At 46.8% G+C, this 24,445-nt stretch overlaps 1 pseudogene; it reads right to left on the reverse strand.

The window, feature by feature from the left end:
• Positions 1–5,033: 5,033 nt before the first annotated feature.
• Positions 5,034–5,128, reverse strand: LOC118757755 (U6 spliceosomal RNA; annotated as a pseudogene).
• Positions 5,129–24,445: the final 19,317 nt, after the last annotated feature.

The following is a 24,445-nucleotide window of genomic DNA, read 5'->3' on the forward strand; positions in this document are numbered from 1 at the left end:
TTATGATAGGACCTGAGGGCCTTATTTCACTCCAGCTTGGCTCACATTAAGCTATTGTTTATTGGGGAGAAATTTTGCCAAATGGAGCAGATTCAAAATGATCTGTTAGGATTGCTTTAGCCTGCATTAAAATCCAACCGCATGCACTTTAACCTTTGCTTTCTCTTTCCTTTTTACCATTTTTATTGGCTTGTACAAATGATCTGTTTCTATCCTTCCCTATCTATTTTTGAGTATTGAAGTATTCCTATAAATCTGAATTATCTCAAGGTTAGAAACACTGAATCGAAATACTTCATTCTGTCTCTTTTGCACTTAAGGTTTTTAAAGCTGGAAATACAATTAGCATACAACAGGCATTCACTTTTTAAAAAAAGATTTATTTTTATTGGAAAGGCAGATATACAGTGAGAATGAGAGACAGAGAGGAATGCCTTCCATCCATTGATTCACTCCCCAAGAGGCAGCAATGGCTGGAGCTGCGCTGATCCAAAGCCAGGAGCCCGGAGCCTCTTCTGGGTCTCCCACATGGGTGCAGGGTCCCAAGATTTTGGGCCATTCTTGACTGCTTTCCCAGGCCACAAGCAGGGAGCTGGATGGGAAGTGGGGCTGCCAGGATTAGAACTGGTGACCATTTGGGATCCTGGTGTGTATAAGGCGAGGACTTTAGCCACTAGGCTACTGTGCCAGGCCCCCACATTCACTCTTTTAATGGGTTTTAACAAATGCACACAGTCATGTCACACCAACATGGTTGGTTGATTAGGGACCACTCTGTCCCCCTGACCTCACTCCTGGTTGTTACTTCCCCAATGAAGTGACCTTCATCCCTGAGCCACACTGTAGTGTCCACTGGTCTGCTCTGCTGTGTTGGCTTGCTCTGCTAGTGTCCTTTGAGTCCTACTGCCTTCCCTACGTGGGCTGCGTGCTTTGTTCAGCCTCTGGGCTTCTCATTGCTGAGCTGTAGTTCATTGCGTGGCTATAGCCCAGTGTGTTTAATCCCCTTTTCTGCCTCAACCTTTCTATTTTTAGTGTTGTGATATCTCCTCTTCTTAGTTTTAGTTTTTAAATATTTATGTTTGCCAGGCCAGTATTTTCCTTTGCAATCATTTTCTGTTGAGATTTTACTTAGGCAATTCCTGTTGAAAATAGAGGCCTTCTGAGGAGTAGGTTCGGCCATGGTCCATTGCAGAGTGGCTGAAATTTGGTAACACCCCATCTTCTGTCACTGTAGGCCAACTTCTGGGTGCCTTGTGTCAGTGTGGCAGGAGTGAGAGCCCCCTTGCTGGGAGTGTTGATCTTAATGGAATTTTAATTAGTAGTGGCAGAAATGAAGATGCTGAAAATAAATGTGTTGTCCTAGAGGCAAAGATGAATGCCAGGTTCGGCAGGGGTGCAGTGAGTACTTCTGAGTGGGGAGGGGGGAGCGAGGTGGCATCTCAGGGGTGTGGAGACTGTGCAGTAAACAATGCTGTCAGTTCAAGTAAGGAGTTGGTTGTTATACCCACAATAGTTGAATGTTCCATCATCCAGACATTCTCTTTGGCAACCTCTGTTTTAAGAAGTATTTTTTTGTATTTATTTGAAAGGCAGAGAGCAAGAGCAAGAGAAGGAAGCAGACAGTGATGTTCCATCCACTAATTCATTCCTGAAATGAGTGCAGGAACTGGGACTGGGCCAGGCCGAATCCAGGAACCAGGAACTCAATCCAGGCCTCCCACATGGGTGGAAGGGGTCTAATTACTTGAGCTGTCACCTGCTGGTCCCCAGGCTGTGCATTAGCAGAAAGCTGGACTCGAACATGAACCCCTGCACCCCTGTGCAGCATGTGAATGTCCCAAGTGGCTTTTGAACTGGCTGCCTGTTCCTTTGACAAGTTGTTATAGTGGCTGAGGGACAGTTTTCATCTCAGTCCACTCTGAGAACTGAGCTTGCCTAGCTCCCTTGAAGATCTGTGGGACAAGAGAAGGGTCCTTGAGACCCGAATGGCACAGGCATTTTTAAAGAATTTATATTTCGGGCCTGGCGGCGTGGCCTAGCGGCTAAAGTCCTCGCCTTGAAAGCCCTGGGATCCCATATGGGTGCCGGTTCTAATCCCGGCAGCTCCACTTCCCATCCAGCTCCCTGCTTGTGGCCTGGGAAAGCAGTTGAGGACGGCCCAAGGCATTGGGACCCTGCACCCGCGTGGGAGACCCGGAAGAGGTTCCTGGTTCCCGGCATCGGATTGGTGCGCATCGACCCGTTGCGGCTCACTTGGGGAGTGAATCATAGGACGGAAGATCTTCCTCTCTGTCTCTCCTCCTCTGTGTACATCTGGCTGTAATAAAATGAATAAATCTTTAAAAAAAAAAAAAAGAATTTATATTTGATGATGATTACATAGTTGAAAAGGGTGCATGCCCATGTAGACCACTGCTTAGGGTGGAAAGGGTTGAGAAATTGGGGAATGTGGATGAGACCCTCGTTTCCAATTTTGTTTTTCTTCTTCCTGTATCTGGGGGAAGGGAGAAGGGAAGAAGCCAAAGCCAGCATCCTAACCACATCAGTACCGGGAGATGGAGGACAATGCCCCAATGCCATCCCAGGGTCCCCGATGTGGAGCATGCTAGGAGGACTCTGCATAAGTGCTTTCGAGAGTTCTGAAATGCTGTCAATCTTGCCGCTGCAAGGACAGGAAATCCTTTCAAGGTCCCTTGTTAAAGAGTCTCCATTTGCCCAGATACTTGCTGTCAAAGCTTGGCCAGGAGAGCTGTCCAATTTGTTCTGCCCTCCACCCTCTGCTGTGGTACTAGATGTCGGCACAGGAATTCTCCTACTTTCCAGGAAGGGAGCATGTGACACAGAATCTGGGAAGGGCTTTCCAGGTCCTGGCAGTTTATCTTGGTTTGAAGCATTTGTCTTTTTTCATGGTGTAGCTTTTTCACCATGCTCCATTTTAAGCTACCAGCTCGACATCGCTGAACAGAATTGCAGAGAGGTGCATGTGGTCACCTCTGGCTAGAGCAGGAGTAGGCTAGAGCACACCTCTGAGCCCACTCTCCAAAGCTTTCTTCTCCATATTGTAGCAACTGACAAAGCTTCCCCCAGAACCTTCTCTTGCCGTCCCCATTGCCGTGAAAGTGCACGTAAGGAAAAGCACAGGGAGAGGGTCCATTTCCGGTGTGTATGGGAGTCTGGTCTCAGTCTTCAGTTCTTCATTCAAATAAGGTTTCTTAAGTATCAGCGGTGTGGCAGGCACAGTTGGACTTGCCGCAGTTTCAGCAGGATAACCAATGGTTTGCCCTCTCCAAATTAGTTAAGACTAGGATTCTCCTGAATTGGATGGGTTTCTATATTCTAGATTAATTAGCTGCCGACAGTGGAGAAGTCTTTATGTAAATATAGGGCCATTCATAGTCCTCTGGTTTGAGATTACAGAGATAGCTGGCAGAGAATGCAGAAGAAATTCATCTTTTCTTCTCCTGAATTCATTCAGTGCTGCTGTTTCCATTTTGATTGAAAGATTGAGAAGGGAGGGAGGGAGGGAGGGAAACAGAGAGAGAGAGAAACAGAGTGAGACTGAACTTCCATTCTCTGGTTCATGTCCCAAATGCCCAGAACAGCAGAGGCTGGGTCCCGTCTCAGATGGGAGCTAGGAACTCAGTCAGGTTCTCCACTTGGGAGACAGAGACCATCACGCCTACATCTCACCGTGCACACTGGGAGGAAGCTGAAGTCAGAGCCAAGCCAAGACCCAAACCCAGGCACTGCAGTGCAAGATGTGGACATGTGGATGACTGGGAAGGTGGATGCTTCAGCTTCCCCTGAAATTTTCCCTAGTCTGAGGTACACCTGAGTGGGCAGAGGCAGGTTCTCAGCCCCATGCACTTCTGTGTCCCAAGCTGCATGTGCCCAGGCTAGCACCTGAGAGCCTTGGGCTCAGGAATGTTTCTTTGTGGAGATGCAGTGGCCAGTCCAAAACAAGGTGGTTGGAGGGGTTCGAGGGCTTGGATCACAGGCAGACAAGTGGTCTTGATGGCCCAGGCCTTAGCTACAGGAAACGGGCTGACATGCTGACATGCAGGCTCACCAGCCATGCACAAGCCCAGCTTCCATTTCTGACAGGTGGCGTGGGTGAGTGGCCCATGGCCTAGAGCGCAGGTGGAGTGGGTGAGCAGCCCATGGCCTAGAGCACAGTTCTACATGAGCACAGCTACATTAGGATATCCCCATTCTTGAGAAATGAGAGGAATAATGGAAATTTCTGAAAGACTAGAAGCTGGTACCATCATTCACTTGAGCTATTTATACAAAAACATTTGGTTGGAATGCTGAAGATAGTGGTTGGTAGAATGTGGCTTTCAAGATGAACACGTTGTTTGTGACCTGAGAATGCTTTTTTAGGCTCACAAAGGGCAGTTGGATCTAGAAAAACTCTGAGAAAGCAGAAACAAAAATAGGCCGTGCAAGCTGAGGGCCATGAAGGGCTGCTCAGAAAGGCAGCTAGTGGGACTGGACATTATGCTTTTTCTATGCCTCAAACTCTTGTTCTGGATTTTGTTTATCTAAGTAAAAAGTGATTTTGTTTATTTTGATGTGAAAAAATCCTGCAGAGCTTAGCATTCTAACTGGCGTCTTTCTGTCCTTTTGTTCAAGCACACTCCTTTCTCTGTCACTCCAACTTCCAGGTGGTTCAGATCCTGGGGGGCAGCTGTGATGGCTCAACTAGTTGATTCCTGCCTCTCACATAGGAACCTGGATTGATTTCCCAGTTCCCAGCTTTGGCTTGGCCAAGCTCTGGCAATTGTGGCATTTGCGGAGTGATCCAGGAGATGAGAATTCTGTTATCTGTTGCTCTTATATATATGTAATTTGTTGCTCTTATAAATGAATGAATGAAAACATCACAGAAAGAAGGCTAAATGTGTGTCCACTTGGTGTGTGTGAGGCTTTGCTTTACTAAGCAAATACCACACCTCAAAGAAAGGTGGTGGATATATCTTAAAAGGTGAGCTTTATTTTTCTTTATTTAGTGAAATACATTTATTTAATGGAACAAAAGAAAGTATTTTTTTTGTGTCATTGCACAGGGGCTGTGCTAATCTCGGTATCATTCTAATTTTAGTATATGTGCTGTGGAAGCGAACACAGTGAAGTATTTTTCATTATTTAATGGAAGAAATTTTAATGGAATGGAAAACTTAGTGTGAATTATATTACAACTGTCTCTGTCGGGTCAGGTGATGTGGCGTGTGAGCTTAGCCACTGCCTGGAACATGTGTATCCTTTGTTGCAATGTCTGGGATTCAGTCTTGTTTTTGTTGTCATCCTCTCTTTTATTTTCTTTTCAAAGATTTTATTCAGTTGAAATGCATAATTACAGGGAGAGAGAGAGAGAGAGAGAGAGAGAGAGAGAGACATAGAGAGGAGAGAAGTTTTCCATCTGCTGGTTCTCTTCCTGAATGACTGCTACAGCCAGGGCTGGGCCAGACTGAAGCTGCAGGCTTCATCTGGGTCTTGCACATAGATTCAGGTGCCTAAGCACCTGGGCCATTTCCTGCTGTTTTCCCATGTGCACCAACAGGGAGCTGGATCAAAGCAGAGCAGCCAGGACTCAAACCGGTGTCCAGATGGGGCGCAGGCACTGCAGACAGTGCCAGCCCCTTAAACAATTTTATTTAACCCATCCTATTGTAGCACTGGGCTGGGTGGAGAAGATGCTGCCAGCCTGCCTTCTAATTTAGCTTTATGCCAATGCACATGATGGCTTGAGTGCTTGAATTTCTTTCCCATGGCAGACATGGATGGAGTTCCTAGTTCCTAACTTTGGCGTGGCCCATCCCTGACTATTGCAGGCACTTGGGGGAGTGACTCAACAGATGAAAAGTTCTTTCTCTCAAAGAAATATAGATGAACAAATAAACTATCTCTCTCGTTTAAGCCAAGATCTCCCATTGCCTCATACTAGTGTGAATCATCTGAGAGCAAGATAAAAAAATGCAGATGCTTGGCTTTTACTACTGGAGATTTTGATTTAGTGACCCTTGGCTGAGGCCATGGACTCTTGAGAGTCTGCTGGGTTGGGAGCTGCAGGCTTGCTGTGTTAACACTGTCCAGGTGGCGCATTACTCTAGGGCAGGATGCAGTAGTGTCCTGCAGGCAGAGACCACAGCTTCCTGGACTTCAGCACAGGGGCCATATTGGGAAGATGTTAGGAGTGTTCCGGATGGAGAGGGGAGCAGTTGGAAGGGAAGAGTGTGATGATCCTGGGGCTGCGGTGGGCCCAGAGGGCTGGCAGAGCAGTGTGTCTAGGTGTGTCTGTGAGGGCATCTCCGGAAAAGTTGAGGACGTGTCAGCAGATGGCTTGCAGAGGAGCTGTCCTCTCCAAGGCCGGAGGCATCTTTCAATCCTCCTGAGGCTTAGAACAGACAGACAGAGGGAGGCAGTTCTCTCTTTTTCTCAAAAACTTTGAAGGTCAGAGTTGTAGAGAGACAGAAATCTTTCTTCTGCTAGTTCCCTCTCCAGTTGCCCAGAATCCAGAGCTGGGCCAGGAACTGCAGCCAAGTCTCACACATGGGTGGCAGGGACAACTGCTTGGGCCGTAAGAGACTGCCTCCCATGTGTATTAGCAGGAGGCTGGATCAGAGCGAGGAGCAACCTGGACTCGAATCTGGCACTCTGATGTGACCCAAGTCATGGCTTCACCTGCTGTGCCATACAGCTGTCTCTATCTCTTCTTGAGCTGGCATGTCTATCTCCCCCTGCTCCTAGACACTAAGGACTCTGGGTCTCAAGTCCCCAGTGCTGAGATGTACCCTGGTACACCCTCGTGCCCCCCACCCCCACCAGCTCCCAGGCCTTTGTCTACAAGTCACATCATTGGCTCCCCTGGTTCCCAGGCCTTTGGGTGCTGGTTGCAGATTGTGGGCCTTCTTGGCCTTTCTGATCACGTGAGCTGGTTCTCACAGTGAATCTCTTTTTCTGTTCCTCCAGTGAGCCCTGCCTAGGGCAAGTACCTTCTGGGAGATGCTACGTGACCTGCAGATGGTCCGGATAGAGCCAACAGGCACGTAGGAATGGACGCCTGGAGGTTTGGGAGTCTTGAGCTCACGAATGATGCTGTGTGATAAAGTGAGAGGCTGATCCATCAGGGGCCAGATTGCGTAAGGAGAAGAGGGATGCAGATGGGGGAAGCAGGTGAAATTCCTTTTCCCAGATGCAAGAGATCTTGGAGGAGCGCCCACAAGCAATGACAGAGACTGAGACAGGAGTCCTGAGCGCCTATCAAAGGGGAAACTTGAAACACTTTCAGGGACAAGAATCCATATTGCAAGAGACAGAGTCAAAGTGCTCTAGCTGGGAATGCAGATCACTGCCTAGGATAAGGCCGGGGGAAATTCTGCCGCTTTCTGAGGGTGTTGAAAGAAGGCCACTGTGGAATGGTGGAAGGCTGATCTAGCTCGCAGGGATGATGGACAGTTGAGCTAGTTGCAGGGATGGTGGAAGGCTGAGCGAGTTTCTAGACACGGTGGAAAGAAGGCTGAGCAAGTTCATAGGTAGAGGGAAGGAGAGGCAACTGGGATGGAGGACAGTGTTTTCAAGGTGATTTAAATTAGGACTGTAGTGGGAAATAATCTAATTTAAACAAGTTAACGCATTTAAATACCGGAAGTGTTCTTGGATTTGCGGTTAGGGGTGAGAGGATCAAGCAGTGATGTGGAGACCCCTAGAGACTAGCAGTAGCTGGAAGCTGCTCCACGGTTGTGTCAGAAAGAACAGAAGGTACATGCCCCAGCAAGTCGAACAAGCTGGGATTGCAGATCGGGCTGGGAAGAGCGAAGGTCCTGGAGGAGTGCAGCCGCAGACAGGTTCAGTGAGGGATGGTGCAGACTATAGGGCAGCTGCCAGCCACGACGGGACAGAGAAGGTTGAAGGAACCATTTGTTTCTTGCATTCCCAGACCAGGGGTTTCGATAGGGCTCATCTCTTTTCCTCCAACAACAGGTGTGAGATCTAGACCTGCTGTCAATCAGCACAGTTCTATCCTTCCAGCCACATGCTTGGCTGAAGGATAACAATGGAACCCAGGTTGATCCAATCAGGATAGAACCCAGGGCTTTCCCAGGGGCTACTTGGAAGAGGATCTTTTTCTCTTTTTTGCTGGAGTTGATACTGGGGTGGGGGAAAGACTGTCATAGCTGCAGCTAATGCAGCAGAAGAAAGAGGCAGAGAGAAGCTGGTGACATTATTTAAGCTCCAGAGTCCAGCCATGCCTCCATCTACTGGAGCTCTGGTCTTTTCTGTTCCATGTCAAGAAATCATCCTCTTGGCTTAGCCATTTTGAGGGAAGGCCTTTGCTGAGGACCAGCCCTCCCCGACACCAGCCTCTTTTGATTCCATTGTGCACTGAACATTGGCTTGCCAGTCCCTTTAATACTTTTGTAATTTATCAAAGAGTACTATAGACACAGGTGACAGGTCATTCACGACAGGTTTCCTGAGTGACAAAAACTGTCCTGAAAATAGGACACTTTGTGTTCTTCCATTTGAAATTCCTCACTGTTAAGTCATATAGGGAAACTTTGGTCCCTACATTTGTTAAGGGCATGACATTGTACCAAAGACTCAAGAAGAAATTTTCATTTTTTTGAGTGAATAAATATAGAGCTATCCACCATCAGAAACCAGTGTGCTGGATAAATGTACACTTCTAAGAAAATGAGTTTCCATACAATTATACCAAGACAACTAGCGTTTTATAATCCTTTGCTCTCTGCAGAGATTTTAAAATATATCATATGTTGAACCAACTCAGATGTCCCCATTTGTGCATTTGAAAGTCCAGGAGGTTAAAATGATTTGTTCTGTAGCCAGTGAGGGTCAGAGATGGAAGTTGGAACTCGAGTCTCTGATTTCAAAATTCCACACAGTTTCCATCATATGACAACACAGTGGCAGAATGAGAGAGTTGTGTCAATGTTCAGTGGATTTTGGCTCAGCATCTGCTTTATGCTGGCTATTGCCAAGGCCATCTCTGTGTGTTCCTGAGTCTGTTGAATAAAGGCCGTAGACAAAGCAGAGTGTCCTTAATGGAAAGCAGCCTCGATAATTAAGGAGTCACAACATGATTGGCTTCCCTTTGAGAATCAGAAGGAAGTATGTCACTGTACCCTCCCCCAGGCCTTGCCTCTAAAATTCTTCCATGGCTAACAACCCTAAATCACTTCTGTAGCAAAGCTGCTACCCAGAACTTAAGCTGGATGAAAATATGCAACAACCCATGACTTCTTATAATATCTTGTAATAAAACTAATATGGCCAGCACTCCAATTCCCAGCCTGCACCTGAAACATGACACTTCTCCATCTTTTTACAAGGGCCAGAAATTGTGCAGTGACCAGATTGGTGGCGATCCTCACCCTTTCTTGGAACATTCCACTCAAAGCACTACCTTCTGTGCCTCCAGATCACCACGTCAAGGGATGGCTTCAGACCTTGCAGGTCACAGCTCACTAGGGAACTTGCTGCTGTTCCTGGGGTGAGTGTGTGCTTTTGCTTTGTTCATAGATCTTATTCCTCTGCTTGCTTTTTTCTCCGTCTCACCCTTGAGTTCCTTCCTGTGCTGGAGACCTGAACCTACACTCCTTAGCCTCCCTTCTGTTCTGCTTCCTGCATAGCTCTCTGATCCATTTGTTTTGCTTCTTCTCCAAGTTCCCTTTCTTGTTTGCCAGAACCAAGGCTGTTCTCCTCCTCCTGGGTCTCCCTGTGTCTACTTTGGTCAACTCCAGCCAATTCTCCATGGTGTACTTGGGTGAAGAAGCTATGTCAGATTATGCCTTTTTCTATTCAAGACATTTCAGGGATCCAGCTTCTCTCAGGTTACAAGGCTTTGGAGGCTGTTGGTGAGTTGGCCCCTCTGCCCTGAGGGAAGGGGCTGACGTAGAGCTGTGCTGTGCTCAGTAGCTGGATACAGTAGTCTGGGTTAGAGAAATGTGTTTAAAGTGTGTCAAGAGAATGAGTAGGTCTGTGTATCTTTCTGTTCTATGAAGCGCAGGTTTTGGGATGAAGACTGCTGAGCAAAGGGTAGAGAGTTTTGGATTTGCAGGGTGAGTCAGTGCTGGAGATCTAAGATCCAGTAAGAATGAGTGTGGTTAATAATGTTGCAATGTGTACTTGAAGTTGGCTAGGAATCAATCTCAAATTCTCTTACCACATGCAGGCTAGTTGAATGGTGTAAGAAGATGGAGACATTAATTAGCTCAATGGTGGTAATCATTTCCCAATGAGTATCTATAGCAAAATATCATGTCATGTATCTTATAATATATACAGTTTTTATTTGTCAGTCATACTTCAGTAGACCTGGGGGAATGGAGGAAAGAAATGAAAACAAGGGGATAAAATATCAAATTATCCTAACAAAATAAGAGTGAGAAACAAAGAAAATGAGTTTTGAAGAGATCCCCAGCCTGGGACTCCTGCTGGTGTTGATCAGCACAGGGGTTGGAGTACCCTGGCTGGGCCAAGGAAGAAGTCCCCAGGAGTGCGGTTCTGAACAAGGGCTGGGCCACTGCCATCTGCTCCCCCGCTTCTAGTAGACTGTGTGGCCACTGGGAAGATTAACACTGTGTGAATCCTAGGACAGGAGGGTTCTTGTAGTTCCAAGGCTGAACCAGCCTAATGCAGAGAGGGCAGGTTATTAAATGATCCCAGATGGCAGAGTGCACAAGACAGAGAGCCCTTGGTAGGACACTGTGGAATCTCATTTGTTGGATCCATGATCTGAATTAGGAACAATTTGAGAAGACCCCTACCAGATGGAAATGAAAGACCTGAGTGTTTGCCATCTTCCTTGCTTCTGCTTGTCTGTGTGGTAGGCATTGTGAAGGCCTCACCTAACTTCCCTCATCTCCAGAATCATTTAATTAAATTTAATTAGTTCTTCTAGACCCCAGAAAGAGAAGAAGGGAGTTGGCATTTACTGTGTGTGAGGCACTACTTTACACATTTTAATCCTAGAAGCCACACACAGTAGTTGAGCTTCTCATTTAATCCTCCCAGCAGTGCGACACAGATGTTATCATTTACATCCTATATACAGAAGCTGAGCAACACCCTGTAAGAACTGTAGTTCCTTGGTGTGTCCATTTGTCCATGCATTCACTGCCTGTTAGAATAATCGTGTATTGATTCTGTTTCATGCGCCACTGCTGGACACTGGGTAACACTGAGGTGGGAGACACTTGGCCTTGTGCTCCCTTGGAGTTCATGTATAGTGGGATGGATGTTCAGATCTCCCTGGATGTCTTGAGTCTTGAGTAGGGTGTCCCAGGGAACTTCTCATCCAGAACCCTGCTTCTGGGTCCCCCATACAGCCTTGATCTGGACTTGCATGCCTGGGAAAAGTTGGTGCTTCTAAGTACTGCGTGAGCTACCTTTAGCTCTCCAAAGGGACCTTGTTTTAGGTTCGGTAGCTGTTTCATTTGCCAGAGGGATCTCCCATGTCATAGACTTTTAGTGCTAACACCAGAGTGTCCTGAACAAACTAGAGCAACTTGCTTCCATAGTTCAGTAACTTTTAAGGAAATTTATTTATTTACTTTCATTCCACCCAAAGGGATGAGAGAGAAAGAGAAAGAGAAAGAAAGAGTTTTTGTTTTCCATTCCATTTTGTTCCCTTTTTAAATTTCCACAATAGCTGTGCTAGGCTAGGTTGAAACTAGGAGCCTGGAACCTAATCTGAATCTCCCACATGGGTGGCTGGGACGCAAGTGCTTAGTCAGATACAAGTCGCCTTAGCAGGGTCTTCATTAACAGGATGCTGGATTGGAGGTGGAGTAGTCAGGACTTGAACCAGGCACTCAATATGGGATGTCGACATCCCAAGTAGTCAATTAACCATTGTGCTGGATGCCCACTCCAATTCATTGATTTTTTAAAAATATTTATTTCATTTTTATTTGAGAGACAGATTTACCGAGGGGAGATAAAAAAAGAGGTCTTCCATTCATTAATTTACTTTCTTAATGGCTGTGATGGCCGGAGTTGAGCTGATCTAAAGCCAGGAGCCAGGAACCAGGAGCTCCCACATGGGTACAGGGCTTGAGGATTTGAGTCATTCTCTATTGCTTTCCAAGTCCACCAGCAGGAAGCTGGATTGAAAGTGGACATGAACTGGTGCCCATATGGGATGCTGGTGCTGTAGGTGGAGGGTTAGCTTGTTGAGCCACCATGCTGGCCCCCAGTTCATTGATTCTTTTTTTTAAAAAAGATTTATTTATTTATTTATTTATTTATTTATTTATTTATGTATTTATTTATCAGATATACAGAGAGGAGGAAAGACAGAGAGGAAGATTTTCCGATCTGAAGCCAGGAACCAGGAGCCTCCTCTGTGTCTCCCATGTGGGCACAGGGTGCCAAAGCTTTGGGCCATCCTGGATTGCTTTCCCAGGCCACAAGCAGGGAGCTGGATGGGAAACAGGGCTACCAGGATTAGAACTGACACCCATATGGAACTCTGATGTGCCCAAAGCGAGGACTATAGCCACTAGGCCACTGCGTAGGGCCCAGTTCATTGATTCTTAATGATCAAGTTATTTTGCTCGCCCACTTCCATCCCCAGGGACATTCAGCAGTGGCTGGAGGTGGGGCTGGTGGGGAGGGGAGACTTCTGTCACTTCGAGGGAAGGGACCAAGAATGCTGCTGAACCTCCTAAAGCACCCAAGGCCATCTCCACCACAAGCAGCATCCAATCTGAAATGTCAGTGGTGCTAAAGAGAGAAATTGTGCTTGTTCAGTGGTAACTCCACCACTCAGTGGATCCAGACACTGGGATTGCTTTTGTTACTGGTCAGGTCCTCACAGCGTTGCCCATAAGTTGCTTCAGCCATAGGAGATTAATTGGCTGTGTGTTCAGTGAAGTCAACCTGAGCAGATGTTCATGTGGCTTGAAGGATTTCTGGAAGGATTATGAGTTTCTGGGCAATGGACAATTTTTATAGCCATGTCAGTTTGTTGGGAAGGAACTGAAGAACATTTTGCTGTTGGTGTGAAGTCGAGTATTTAAATTCTGATTTAGTAATTCTGCTCCTAGAAATGTATCCTGAGAACATACTTAGAGACAAAGATTTATACACCAGTGCATTTTCCAAAAAGTTAATGCATTCCTTATATACGTGTTCTGTGTTTGTACAGTGACAGGTGTGAGTGTGCAGTGCTGATCTAAAAGGCTGTAGAGCTATGGTCTTGGGGCAGTGCTCTCATTGGTGACACTGCGATTGGCATAGAGCAGCACAACTGTGTGTAAGAAGAACTAGGATTAGACAATCGAAAAGTCTACTGAAGTGGAGAACCAACCCAACTGCATCTTGGCAAGCCTAGGTGTTGGTTCTCAGGGCAGGCTCAGTGGGCACCGTCAGAGTGAGTCACAGAAGGGAGGAGAACATTGGTCATCCTGGAGAGTGGCTAGGTGGGTACAAGTCTACATGTGAAGTGTGTGCCCTCAGTGCTCTGCGTGTGCCGCTTGGCCTCCTGGCTCTGATACATGCTACTGCCAAGTCCATGCCTCTGTCTCAAAGGTCCGCTCCAGCCCAGGCACAGGGGCATTGGGGCTCCAAGTGCTCCAGGTGCTGGGAGCAGCCTTCAGCTGCTAGCAAGTGTGAGTTGGAAGGCACCCTGGCTTCCTTGCCTCTTGGGTGAGAAACTCTTAACATGTCTATTTTACATCACGTCTCAGGTTTTCCCAGTGGAATTGAGTCCCAGTCACCTGTGAGAATGCCTACTTAGTAACATTGGCTGTTTTCAGTTCCCTGGCTCATTTCCCCATACCCCTACTGAGGCTCCTTCAAAACTGCTTTATGCTCTAATTCTTAAAGTTGATTTCCAGTGGAATGCAGTTACCTTTAGAAAAATCAGTCATGTTCAGTTTTATTCAAAAGGCAACAGTGGGATGTCCACTTGGAATCTCTACCCTTCTCCACATTTCAGGCCTCCAAACTAAGTGTTGGGGTTCCATTGTGTATGATCAAATATACATACTGTGAGTGCCTCCGAATACCTGCCAAGGTTTCATACAGAAGCTGCTGCTGCTGCATGAACCTGTGGTTTTACTTGTGTCCACAAGATGGACTTCAGTAATGAAGTGGGGGTGTTCATGTGGTCATGGGAAGGGAGAGGAGAAACAGCCAGGCTGGGCTGGGATTCCTTTGGCCTTAACTTCTTGACAGAGAGGACCCTTTTCTGTTGAACTTGTGGTTGCACGTTGAGGAATTTTGTAGCATCTGTGAGAGTTGGAAGGGAGGAGTGGGTAAGACTCAAGGCCTAGAGTCACGGGAAAGAATGCAAATCTGAGTTGATATGTACTAGCTCTTTGATCTTGCATGATTTAATCACTCCAGCCATGTGATTGTCATATAAATGAAATGATAAAATGCATGTAGAATGGTACATCCTGAACATGGCATGCCACATAGTGTACAAGGGTACTTCAAAAAGTTTCTGGAAAAATAGAATTATAAGAGAAGTCTAAATTGGATGCAAAACAAAGCTTGGCATCTATATGTTTTCATAATAACACATTTTTCCAAGAACTTTTAAAGACCTCCAGTAAGTGTAAATATACCAAGTATAATGTTTGAGTGTGTGTGTGTGTGTGTGTGTGTATCAAATACACAATTTTGTAGTTTGCGTTTTATGACAGAGCTGGGAGATTGTGCTTTGTCCATTCTCTCAAGTATATGTCTCTGGAGAAGTAAGATCCATGAGTGAATGTGGGAGAAAAAACCTGTTTTCTTTAAAATCTATGTTCAATATGGCAATTTGCAAGCATGTATAAAGAACAATAATACAAAGGGGCCTGACACGGTAGCTTAATGACTAAAGTCCTCGCTTTGTACACACCAGGGTCCCATATGGGCACTGGGTCTAATCCTATGGCCCACTACCCATCCAGCTCCCTGCTTGTGGCCTGGGAAAGCAGTCGAGGATGGCCCAAAGCCTTAGGACCTTGCACCCGTGTGGGAGACCCAGAAGAGGCTCTGGGCTCCTGGCTTCAGATCAGCTTAGCTCAACCTGTTGCAGCCGCTTGGGGAGTGAATCATTGGAAGAAAAATCTTCCCCTCTGTCTTTTCTCCTCTCTGTATATCTGACTTTCCAATAAAAATAAGTAAATCTTTTAAAGAATAACACGGAGAACCCTGAAGTGTGCATCATGTGGCTCTAGCAGTTAGTTATCAATATCTTGCTGTCCTGCCCGGCCCCCAACATTTATTCTGTTTTGTTTTTTGTCCCTGGAGTGTTTTGGCATATTCTAGGCAACAGGTCACCTCTGCTGTTACCCCTGTCACGGAACTGACCTTGTTGATCACGCAGGGCAGAGAACAGGGAGCCTCATCTGCGTGGCCACGGGATTATGTGTGTCCCTGCTGCCACCCAGGCATCAGTGTCCTCGCCTCCGTGAGACACATTTACAGTGGCTGTGTCGAGGTTGGATCTCATTTCTATATAGGTGCCTGCACCGCCTCTCTGGGCTTATCCGGCGTAATTCATGCCAAGTGCCTGTCTCGTCTCGAGGAAGTCGCTGCTGCCTCCACAATTCACAATAAATATCTTTTTAAACAGCCTGGCATTCAGGCTCATTTCTCATTTCCAAGGAGTCTTTTGACTGATGACCCAAAGAATTGCTTCCCCGTGACTGACAGGGCAAAGCAGCATCACGCAGCCTTGCCTGTTCGCTCTAGGAGGCCAGACCATAGCTGTGACTGCAAGTGCCATGGCTGTTCCCAGCCCAGGCTCTGAGCCCCAACCACTGCCTGTCTCCCTGTACCTTGCTTATGGCAGCAAGTCAGACCCATCATGGAGATGCTATACCAGGATGCATTTTCTCAGCCATCGGTGACAAAGGTGTCCCGAGGAAAGGTGAATGAAGGCTCAGTGAATGCCCTGGTAGCTGTCTGCAGGCAGCCATCAAAGTGCACTCTCACGGACTGGAAAGTACTTCTTCCTGTGTGATTTGCGATTCTCAGATGTGAGTCTTGAGTTGCAGGTGACTAGAATGTAGCTGACATTCTGCAGACATTTAATTCTACATTTGTGAGGCCTACACTCCAAGTTACATCCTAAAATTTTATAGACATTGAGCTGCACGTCCACATGCAAGTCATGATTTTCATGAATTGGCCATGATTTTCCAGTCTGAGTTCAATGCATAGGCCTGTGGCAAGCTTCCCAGCCCCGGCTATTCAGTCACACTGACCCAGGACTTTGTCTTGCCACTACCTGGGATCTTCCCTGGGCCAGGCATCCTCACCCCTGTGCAGTTTTAGCTGGCTAAGCATGCTCAGGGAATGCACAGCTTTTATGCAAACAGCAAAAGAACAAAGAGTCCCAGCTTTTTAATCATCTCCTAGTGCTTGCCTTTCACAGAGGGGTCTGGAATTTGTAAGGTAAAGAAACCAGCAGCTTCTGCCCAAGGCCTTGTTTATCATTGCAGAGGTGCTCTGGAGAGTTGTTCACTGGGGGCAGTAATTACTATTTTTTGTCTGCTTAGGATGTCTTCTCTCCCTGTAATCACATATAGCACAAGGATTGAGGGCATGGCCCTGGAGCCAGGCTGCCTGGGTTTTAAGTCCCCATTGTAATGCAGACAGAGGAAGCAGTTAGTGAAAATCCTAAAAGCCAATGAATTGTGTACTTTAAGTGGGTAAATTGTATGGGACATGAATTACAGCTCAACAGTGCAGGGCAAAAAATCCTGTCTCTTCCACTCCTGAGCCACCTGACTTTGAATGAGTTACTGATCGCATTGGCGACTCATTTTTTCCTCTTTAAAAAGGAAGATAATAACCACAGAAGCCATTAGTGTCCTGGGGCTGTCCTGAAGGTTGACTTGGATGACAGGGTGGCTTGGAACCAGACAGTTGTAGGGGCTGGAGTTTGGAGTTGCAAGGTCAGAGGGGTCCTGCTCTCCCTCAAAGTCCTCCAACCTCTAGTAGTCACAAACAATTCTTGTCATTCACTGCCTCCCTCAGCACACAGCCTTCTTCCCTGGGCTTGAGTCTCTCCTGGAAAGGATCAAGGTCCTCCTGTAGCCAGTACAGCCCCCATAGTATTTTTATTATGTCAGTGAAGATCCTATAAAAGCCCATTCATGTGACTATGGATGTGAATTTGGGGAGTGAGGGTGCAGTTTACCCAGTGCCCTACTTACAGCTTGCTTCCTCCTATATACTTCTACTATGAGACAAGTGGGTTGATGTGAGATTTCTGTTCACTTGTGTGCAAGAATCTTGACTGAAACAGAAGCAAAGCCACCTTTTATTCACAGGAGCAGAATGGGAGATGGCGTGGTCAGGGTCAGGGTCAGCCTGAGACACCACTGCAGAGCTTGGTGTTGGCTGGGTCAGTGTGGTTTCATCTGTGTGTCTTGTCAAAGTAGATGCTACCTAGGGCTAGAGAAGGGAATGGGCCCCCAATTTGATGTCCACATTATTAGGGGCTCTCTTCTGTCCTACAGCTGTGTCTTGTATCAGCCCTGTGCAGAAGTGCTAAATGACTCAGCTTCACACTGTGTCTTGGGTGGCCCCGGGATAGAAGTAATGACTCTCTTCCGCCAAGTCAACCTGTTTGCTAGGAGCTTTCTAGACTTGGGGCTTGCCTCCATCTTGTGCCTTATGGTAGAGAAAAAGTAGAGGAGGGAGTTCTAATCTATTTCATTGCATGCCATATAGAATGTTCTGGAAACAAAAAGGGACACAGTCAAGCAGAGTGTTGAGATACAAGGGAATATCCCATCAAAGAGACAGAACAGATAGGCTATTCAAAGAAAACAAACTGACAGTGAGGTAAGGAAATAAAGTGTTTGGTTCAATCACTGAGAAATGGGTTGGGCTCAAGGATGGTTGGGTGACAGGGCAGGATTCTCCAGACCCTGATGCTAGGGGCTGGGGAGGGTCCAGGAAGTGGTGGCCATAGAAACTTGGCATTGTCGAGGTAAGATCACTGATGTGCTCTGGGCCTCAAGCCTCACTGCTGTGCGTGCATAACCACATGAAAGAATGAGAAATGGCTCCCTGGGAGAAAACGTGGGAGTGATTTTCTTCTAGAAAGCCAGATATTGACATGATCAGTGAAAGGGCAGGAGCCCAAGCCGATGGTGGCTCTTGTACTCTTCCACCAGACTTCATTCTGTACCATGAAATCAAGCAGGGCTTGAAGTAACTTGAAATGTTCAGTTGTACTTTGCTGTATCTTACAGGGGCCTGCACTGCCCAGGTCAGAGAACAAATTTGTTCTGTGGTAGAACAACCAAGCTTGTGGTTCCAGGTGACCCAATATGGTGGCGAAAGGGTCTTGGTGTCTGGGAAGGCTTTTTCTGTCTTTGTTGACTTTATAGGAGTCCAGTTATGAGTGACCATGTTAATTCCACTTTCCTAATCCGTGTTGTCTCTAACCAACTCTATTCTCAGGAATCAGTCAGTGGAAAATAGGAGTGCCTTACAGAGAGGTGCTTGGAGCACTGTGGCTGAGGCCACAAAGAGGCCCCCAGGAAGCTCTGCCTCCCCCTGCATGATCCATGACTGACTCATCCCTCCAGTGGATGTTCAGTCCTGGCTATGGTGTGTTATGATGGGCTGAAATAAGTCACTCGGAGTTCAAGTGTTGATGTCATATCCCTAGTTCCTTTGAATGTGATTGTATCTGGACCTGGTCTTTAAAAAGGAATTATATGAAAATGAGGTCAGCAGAGTGGGCCCTCCTCCAGTATGACTGGTGTCCTTATTAAGAGGAATTAGGTCACTGACACCATGCAGCACAGAAGGAAGGCCACATGGGAATGTGGGGAGAAAAATATCTTCTGCAAGCCAAGGTAAGGAAACCAACCTTGCTAACAGAAGTCTTGGACCGGGCCCAGAGGTGTGGCCTGGCGGCTAAAGTCCTTGCCTTGAGCATGCCAGGGTCCCATATGGGTGCCGGTTCTAATCCTGACTGCTCCACTTCCCATCCAGCTCCTTGCTGGTGGCCTGGGAAAGCAGTCGAGGATGGCCCAGGGCTTTGGGATCCTGCACCTGTGTGGGGTACCTAGAGGAAGTTCCTGGCTCCTGGCTCCAGATCTGCACAGCACTGGCCGTGGCGGCTCACTTGGGGAGTGAATCATCGGATGGAAGATCTTCCTCTCTGTCTCTCCTCCTCTCTGTGTATCTTAATTTGTAATAAAAATAAATAAGTCTTTAAAAAAAAAAAGAAAAAGTCTTGGACCTCTGGCCTGCAGAATGACCCAAAAGGTTAATTTTTGTGGTTTACACCATTGAATGCATGGTATGTCATCATGGTTACCCCAGCAGATGAACACAGCCCTTGTTCTCATAGTAACCTCTGCCTGAATCTCTTTCCAGGACCCCTCTTCCATTTTATCCTGGTGTTTGCATTCCCCTCCCAGGGGCTGGCATCAGAATTTCATCATGATGGTGGCTTGGTTCTCCGTGTGCACAGTCTTGGAAGTCATGTGTGTACTGGTTGCAGTGTCTTGCTAGAACCACCTGCTATGCTCTTCAAGATGCTATTGTGGGTTTTGTTTATCCATCCTTCTGCAGAGCTTCCCTTCTCCCATTCCATGTGTTTCTAGAAAGGGTGTCTTAACTGTGGCTGCCTTCCTTCCATTGAGCCAAGCATCAGTCTCACTCTAGGTATCATTCTTCTTGACCTAGACACGTTTTGGAAGAAGAATCTGATGGTTTCAATGGTTGACAGAGGGAGAGGGAGTTGAAGACTACCTGGCTGTCTGGCATGGGCATTGGGATGGATGACTGAGACACTAGAACATGGAAGAATGTGTACATTTGAGGGGACAAGGGTGAGCTGTGAGTGTCTACACCAAGGAAGTGAGCTAAGGACAACAGTGTTTTAGGACTGTCATGGGAAGGCTGGAAGCAGGGAGACAAGGGAGATCATTAATGTGGTATGAGGGACAGAAACGGTTTATGAACCAAGCACTCGAACATTCTAAGGGTCATGGCCAAAGCCAAGTTTAGCTGGCATAGGTGTCAGGCATAGACCCAGAGCTGAGTTTGGGAGTAGAAACAGGGGATAATTAATTATTGAAAGACTGAAGGAAAGTAGTTGGACATCCTTAGGATTTATCAGGAAGTGAAGGGGAGGAGGGAGGGTTGGGAGGAGGAGAGCAGCAGGTTAATGGGGGAGGGAGAGCTGGAGGTTCTCAGCTTGGGGATTCTGTGGGTAGTGAAGTGACTGGGTCAGAATTCTGTAGAAGGAGAGGGAAAGACATCTCGCCAAGAAGACAGCAGTGCTTAATTTTAAGCTGTTTGCTTTGCCCCATCCCACCTAAACTTGCAGTGTACCTCCCAAGTATACAGTCTTTGTGCATTTGGTTTTTTTTTCCCCAAAGATTTACTTTTTACTTATTTGAAAGGCAGAGAGAGAGAGAGAGAGAGAGAGAGAGAGAATGAATCTTCTATTCACTGTTTTACTCCTCAAATGACCACAACAGCCAGGGTTGGAATAGGCTGAAGCCAGAGCAAGGAGCCAGAACTTCTGGGTTTCCCATGTGGATGCAGGGGTCCCAGCACTGTCCAGGAATTTACGGCCCATCTTCTGATGCTTTTCAAGCACATTAGCAGAGAGCTGGAATCGAAGCAGAGCAGTTGGGATATGAACCATGGGGTGCCAATGCTGTAGGCAGAAGCTTAATTAGCTGTGGTACAGCACTTCCCCTAATTTTGGTTTTATAAAGAGCTCGAGACAGGATCTGCCTGCAAACCTTGTCCACCCAGCAGTGGCATCCAATATGAGATGTATCCCATACATGGGAAGGTTTCCACTGAGAGATGGGTTTCTCTTGCACCATCCAGTAGCTTCTTCAAGACTGAACTCAGCAATTGGTCATACAGCCTCTCTCTAGAAGATTGCATTCATGGCCTAGCAGAGGAACTCGGCAAGCATTTGTTGATGAACTGATTTTCTCAAAAAAAGTTCTGCTGCAAGAAAAAGTTTCTGGAATATTCCACCTCCCTGTTCAGTCCAGTGGCCAAAAATAGCACAGGACTTGCCCACTGCTAACTTGAAACAGCAGTAAAATTGGCTGCACTCAAAGATGCAAAGTTCACTCAACAGTTTCAAAAGACTTTTTTTTCTATCCTGGCCAAATTTTTGTTTTGCTCGTAGTTCCTACTTGTGATCTAGAGTGGCCAGTGCCCTGGGATACGATGCTGTCTCAACCCCTTCTCATGTACAGCTTCCCTACCTCTCCCATCACTGTCTAGACACCTGAGCTTCGGACAGCTCTCCCTGCACCTCCTCCTACATCCAAACTCGAACCTCATGCTGTGTGATGCAGGCCCAGAGCCTGGGCAGCAGCCAGTCATAGCCGCGCATGTGGGCCCCAGGCTTACCCACACCCAGCTCTCCCCTGTCGGCATGGGTCCAGTCTGCTCTTTCTGTTCTGACTTCTTGTTCTTCTCCGACTCAGGTGACCCCACGTAGAGCTTCTTGGTCCTCACCATGCTTTGGCAGCTGGGGGTTTGCATGCTGAACGCACACTCAGCTCTAAGAATATAGGCCCTGGAAATGCTGTGTAGAACTTAATTTGTCTTTTGCGTGTAGGTTAGTTTGATTTTTTTCTCGTACGCACCCCTTGCTTTAAGTAATTGCAGACTTTTTTTTTCTTGTCTTTGAGTGGAAAGTGACTGTCTGATTGCCCAAATCTGTCTGGGAGCAGGGCCAAGAATCCCCTCTTATGTATCCCACATAGTGACTTATGCCCCTGACTCAGCCTTTTTGTCAAGATCAAGAATGTCCAAAGGATCCTGCAGGCTGCTCACAAAGGGCCTGGCCCTGAGAAAAAGATGATTCCCCTGCCACCCTGCAGCTTGGAGTCTAATGGAGGTGTAAATAAATGAATAGCACAACGGGCTGCTTCAACTGGAAAAGGTGGGGACATGGAAGAAGGGCACCTAACCCAGCCTAAGAATTCCTAAGGGACAGTTCTAGGAATAAATGCCATCACTATAGGACCTACAAAAAGGTGACGTTCAGTAGGGAGCTGGCATCAGCCATGGCCTTGAGCCACATGGCACGTCCGTCATACGGGCAGATGGTGTAACAGCACAAGATGACAGGGAAAGACATTGACTTTGTGGTTCCCACGTTTTCTTGGTATAAAATCTCTTCATTAGCAGCTTTAAAAATGAAATCTCCATGAATCAATTGCAGAGTCTGCGCTTTGTGGTGTTGACATTTCTGGTTCAGCCTCCTAGTGGAGAGCCCCTGCCAGCACCCTGCAAGGTTGGCGTCAGCCACAGGCCCTGGCCTCTGGACACCGGCTGGTAGCATTCTGCAGGGCAGGTGCCTCGAAAATACATGCTGACTGTGGGTGAACAGAGTAAACAGCACCTCTTTTTTCCCACGAACAAGCACAAAGATAAAGTACCTGGCAACTTTGGGAAGTTGAGCTGGAGCTCTTTCAAAAACCTGGTGTTTGCTTAAGGCTTACTCCCTCTTGGGTACTGAGTTCTGGTTACCTACAGCCTCACTTCCTCCTCACACCTTGTGTGGGATTGGATTCCCCAGTGAATAGATGGGCATGGCGAGTTGTAGGCAGCTGGAAGGGAGAACTTGGCATGCCTGGCTCCCAACCACTGTTTGTGCTTTAGCTTTTCGCACAGAATCAAGTCCCTCCCAAGAATCAACTTGGCAGGCTGTTTGGCGTGGAGAACCAGAGTGGGGAAGGAAGGAGTACACAAACAGAGCTCTGAGGCTGGCATGTCATAGCAAGGGAGTCCCCAACCCAGGTTGCCACCCCATTCACACAGGGCCACTTGCAGTGAGAGGGTGGATGGGGCTGAAACACAACAACACCTTCGTGTTCTGCAAAAGCTCCATAAGGGCCAACCCCGTCCTGCATACCTGCACTCTAGGTTGGCAGCCCTCAATTGTCAGAACCTTGAGACAGGGGCAACCTCTGAGGAGCCTGGAATCGGCTGGGACAAAGAGCGTCTCGCTCATCCTCTGAAGCCCCAAACCAACAATGGGATGGATCAAGAAGCCAAAACTGACTGAGAGCTGGGTGTGCAGGGAGCAAGGCTGGGAGGCAGCACAGGTGACTCTGAGAGTAGAGCTCCTGTGTCTGTGTTCACCAACTTGACCGCTTGCCTCCTTGCTTATCTCAGTAATTATTTCTGTACTAGATTGCATCTCCCCCCTTTTTAATATTTATTTAGTTTTATTCAAATGGAGATTTACAGAGGAGAGACAGAGAGCAAGATATTTCCATCTGCTGGTTCACTTACCAAATGGCCACAGCTGCTGGAGCTGAGCTGATGTGAAGCCAAGAGCCTAGAGCTTCTTTCTGCATCTCCCATGCAGCTGCAGGGTCCCAAGGCTTTGGGCCATCCTCCACTGCTTTCCCAGGTTATAAGCAGGGGGCAGGATTGGAAATGGAGCAGCTGAGACAACTGGCACCCATTTGAGATGCCAGTGACACAGGTAGAGGATTAGCCTGTTACGCCTGCATTCCCCTTTAATAGCTAGGACCAAAGCAAATCTAATTAAAATGTGTACCTTGAAAAAAAATTCTCTGAAATTGATCATAATTCGCGATCATGAAGGGATTTCTTGTGCTTGAAAATAACTCAATAGCATGATATGTAAAGAATTAAGAAAACAAAACAATTCTCAAGGGAACTAATTTGTATAACTAGAAAAGGTCTTAAGAGAGTGATTTCTTGTATTGTAAGATACTTGGGAACATAATTCACACAGCTGAATTTGCAACTGGAAATTTTCATAGGATGTAAGGACCCCCCCCCCCCCCCCAGCCTGTGGCCTAACATGTAAGGTTCTTATTTGCCTTACTTCAATTTGTTCCTTTCCCAATGTCTTAATTTAGTAGGTACTCACAGGAGCATTGAAGCACACAGAATACGTTTTGCCAGACAACTTTGAGTTCAGGCTATTGGGCATTTTGGACTGGGTATCTAGTATGTATCAATGTTGCAGGAAATGCCAAAAGACAAAAGCAACTAAAGTTCTTGTCTCATACGGAAGAAGAATTTTCATTTAGATAATTATGGACACAGAGCAGGATTTGTTAAGGATAATAAAAATGGAAACCTCCCTCTCAGCATCATAGAAGGGACTACACATCTTCTTTGTCTCTCCACACCTCTTTCCTGTGAGAAGAAACTACACATAGCTCGTTTTCTCAGTGATTGAGAATCATACTTCTTCATAAGGCTGCCTGCGAATTTTATAGCTGAGTACATTTTAAAAAAAAGTTTTATTTGTTTGAAAGGCAGAGTTGGAGAAACAAACACACACACACACACACACACACACCCCACATCCCAAGCTTCCATCTGCTGATTCATTCCCTACATGATCACAACATCTAGGGCTAGACCAGGTTGAAGCCATAAGCCGGTAACTCCATCTGGTTCTTCCATGTGGGTA

The sequence above is a fragment of the Ochotona princeps genome, chromosome 16 (genome assembly GCF_030435755.1).
Source record: "Ochotona princeps isolate mOchPri1 chromosome 16, mOchPri1.hap1, whole genome shotgun sequence".
Lineage (NCBI taxonomy): Eukaryota > Metazoa > Chordata > Mammalia > Lagomorpha > Ochotonidae > Ochotona > Ochotona princeps.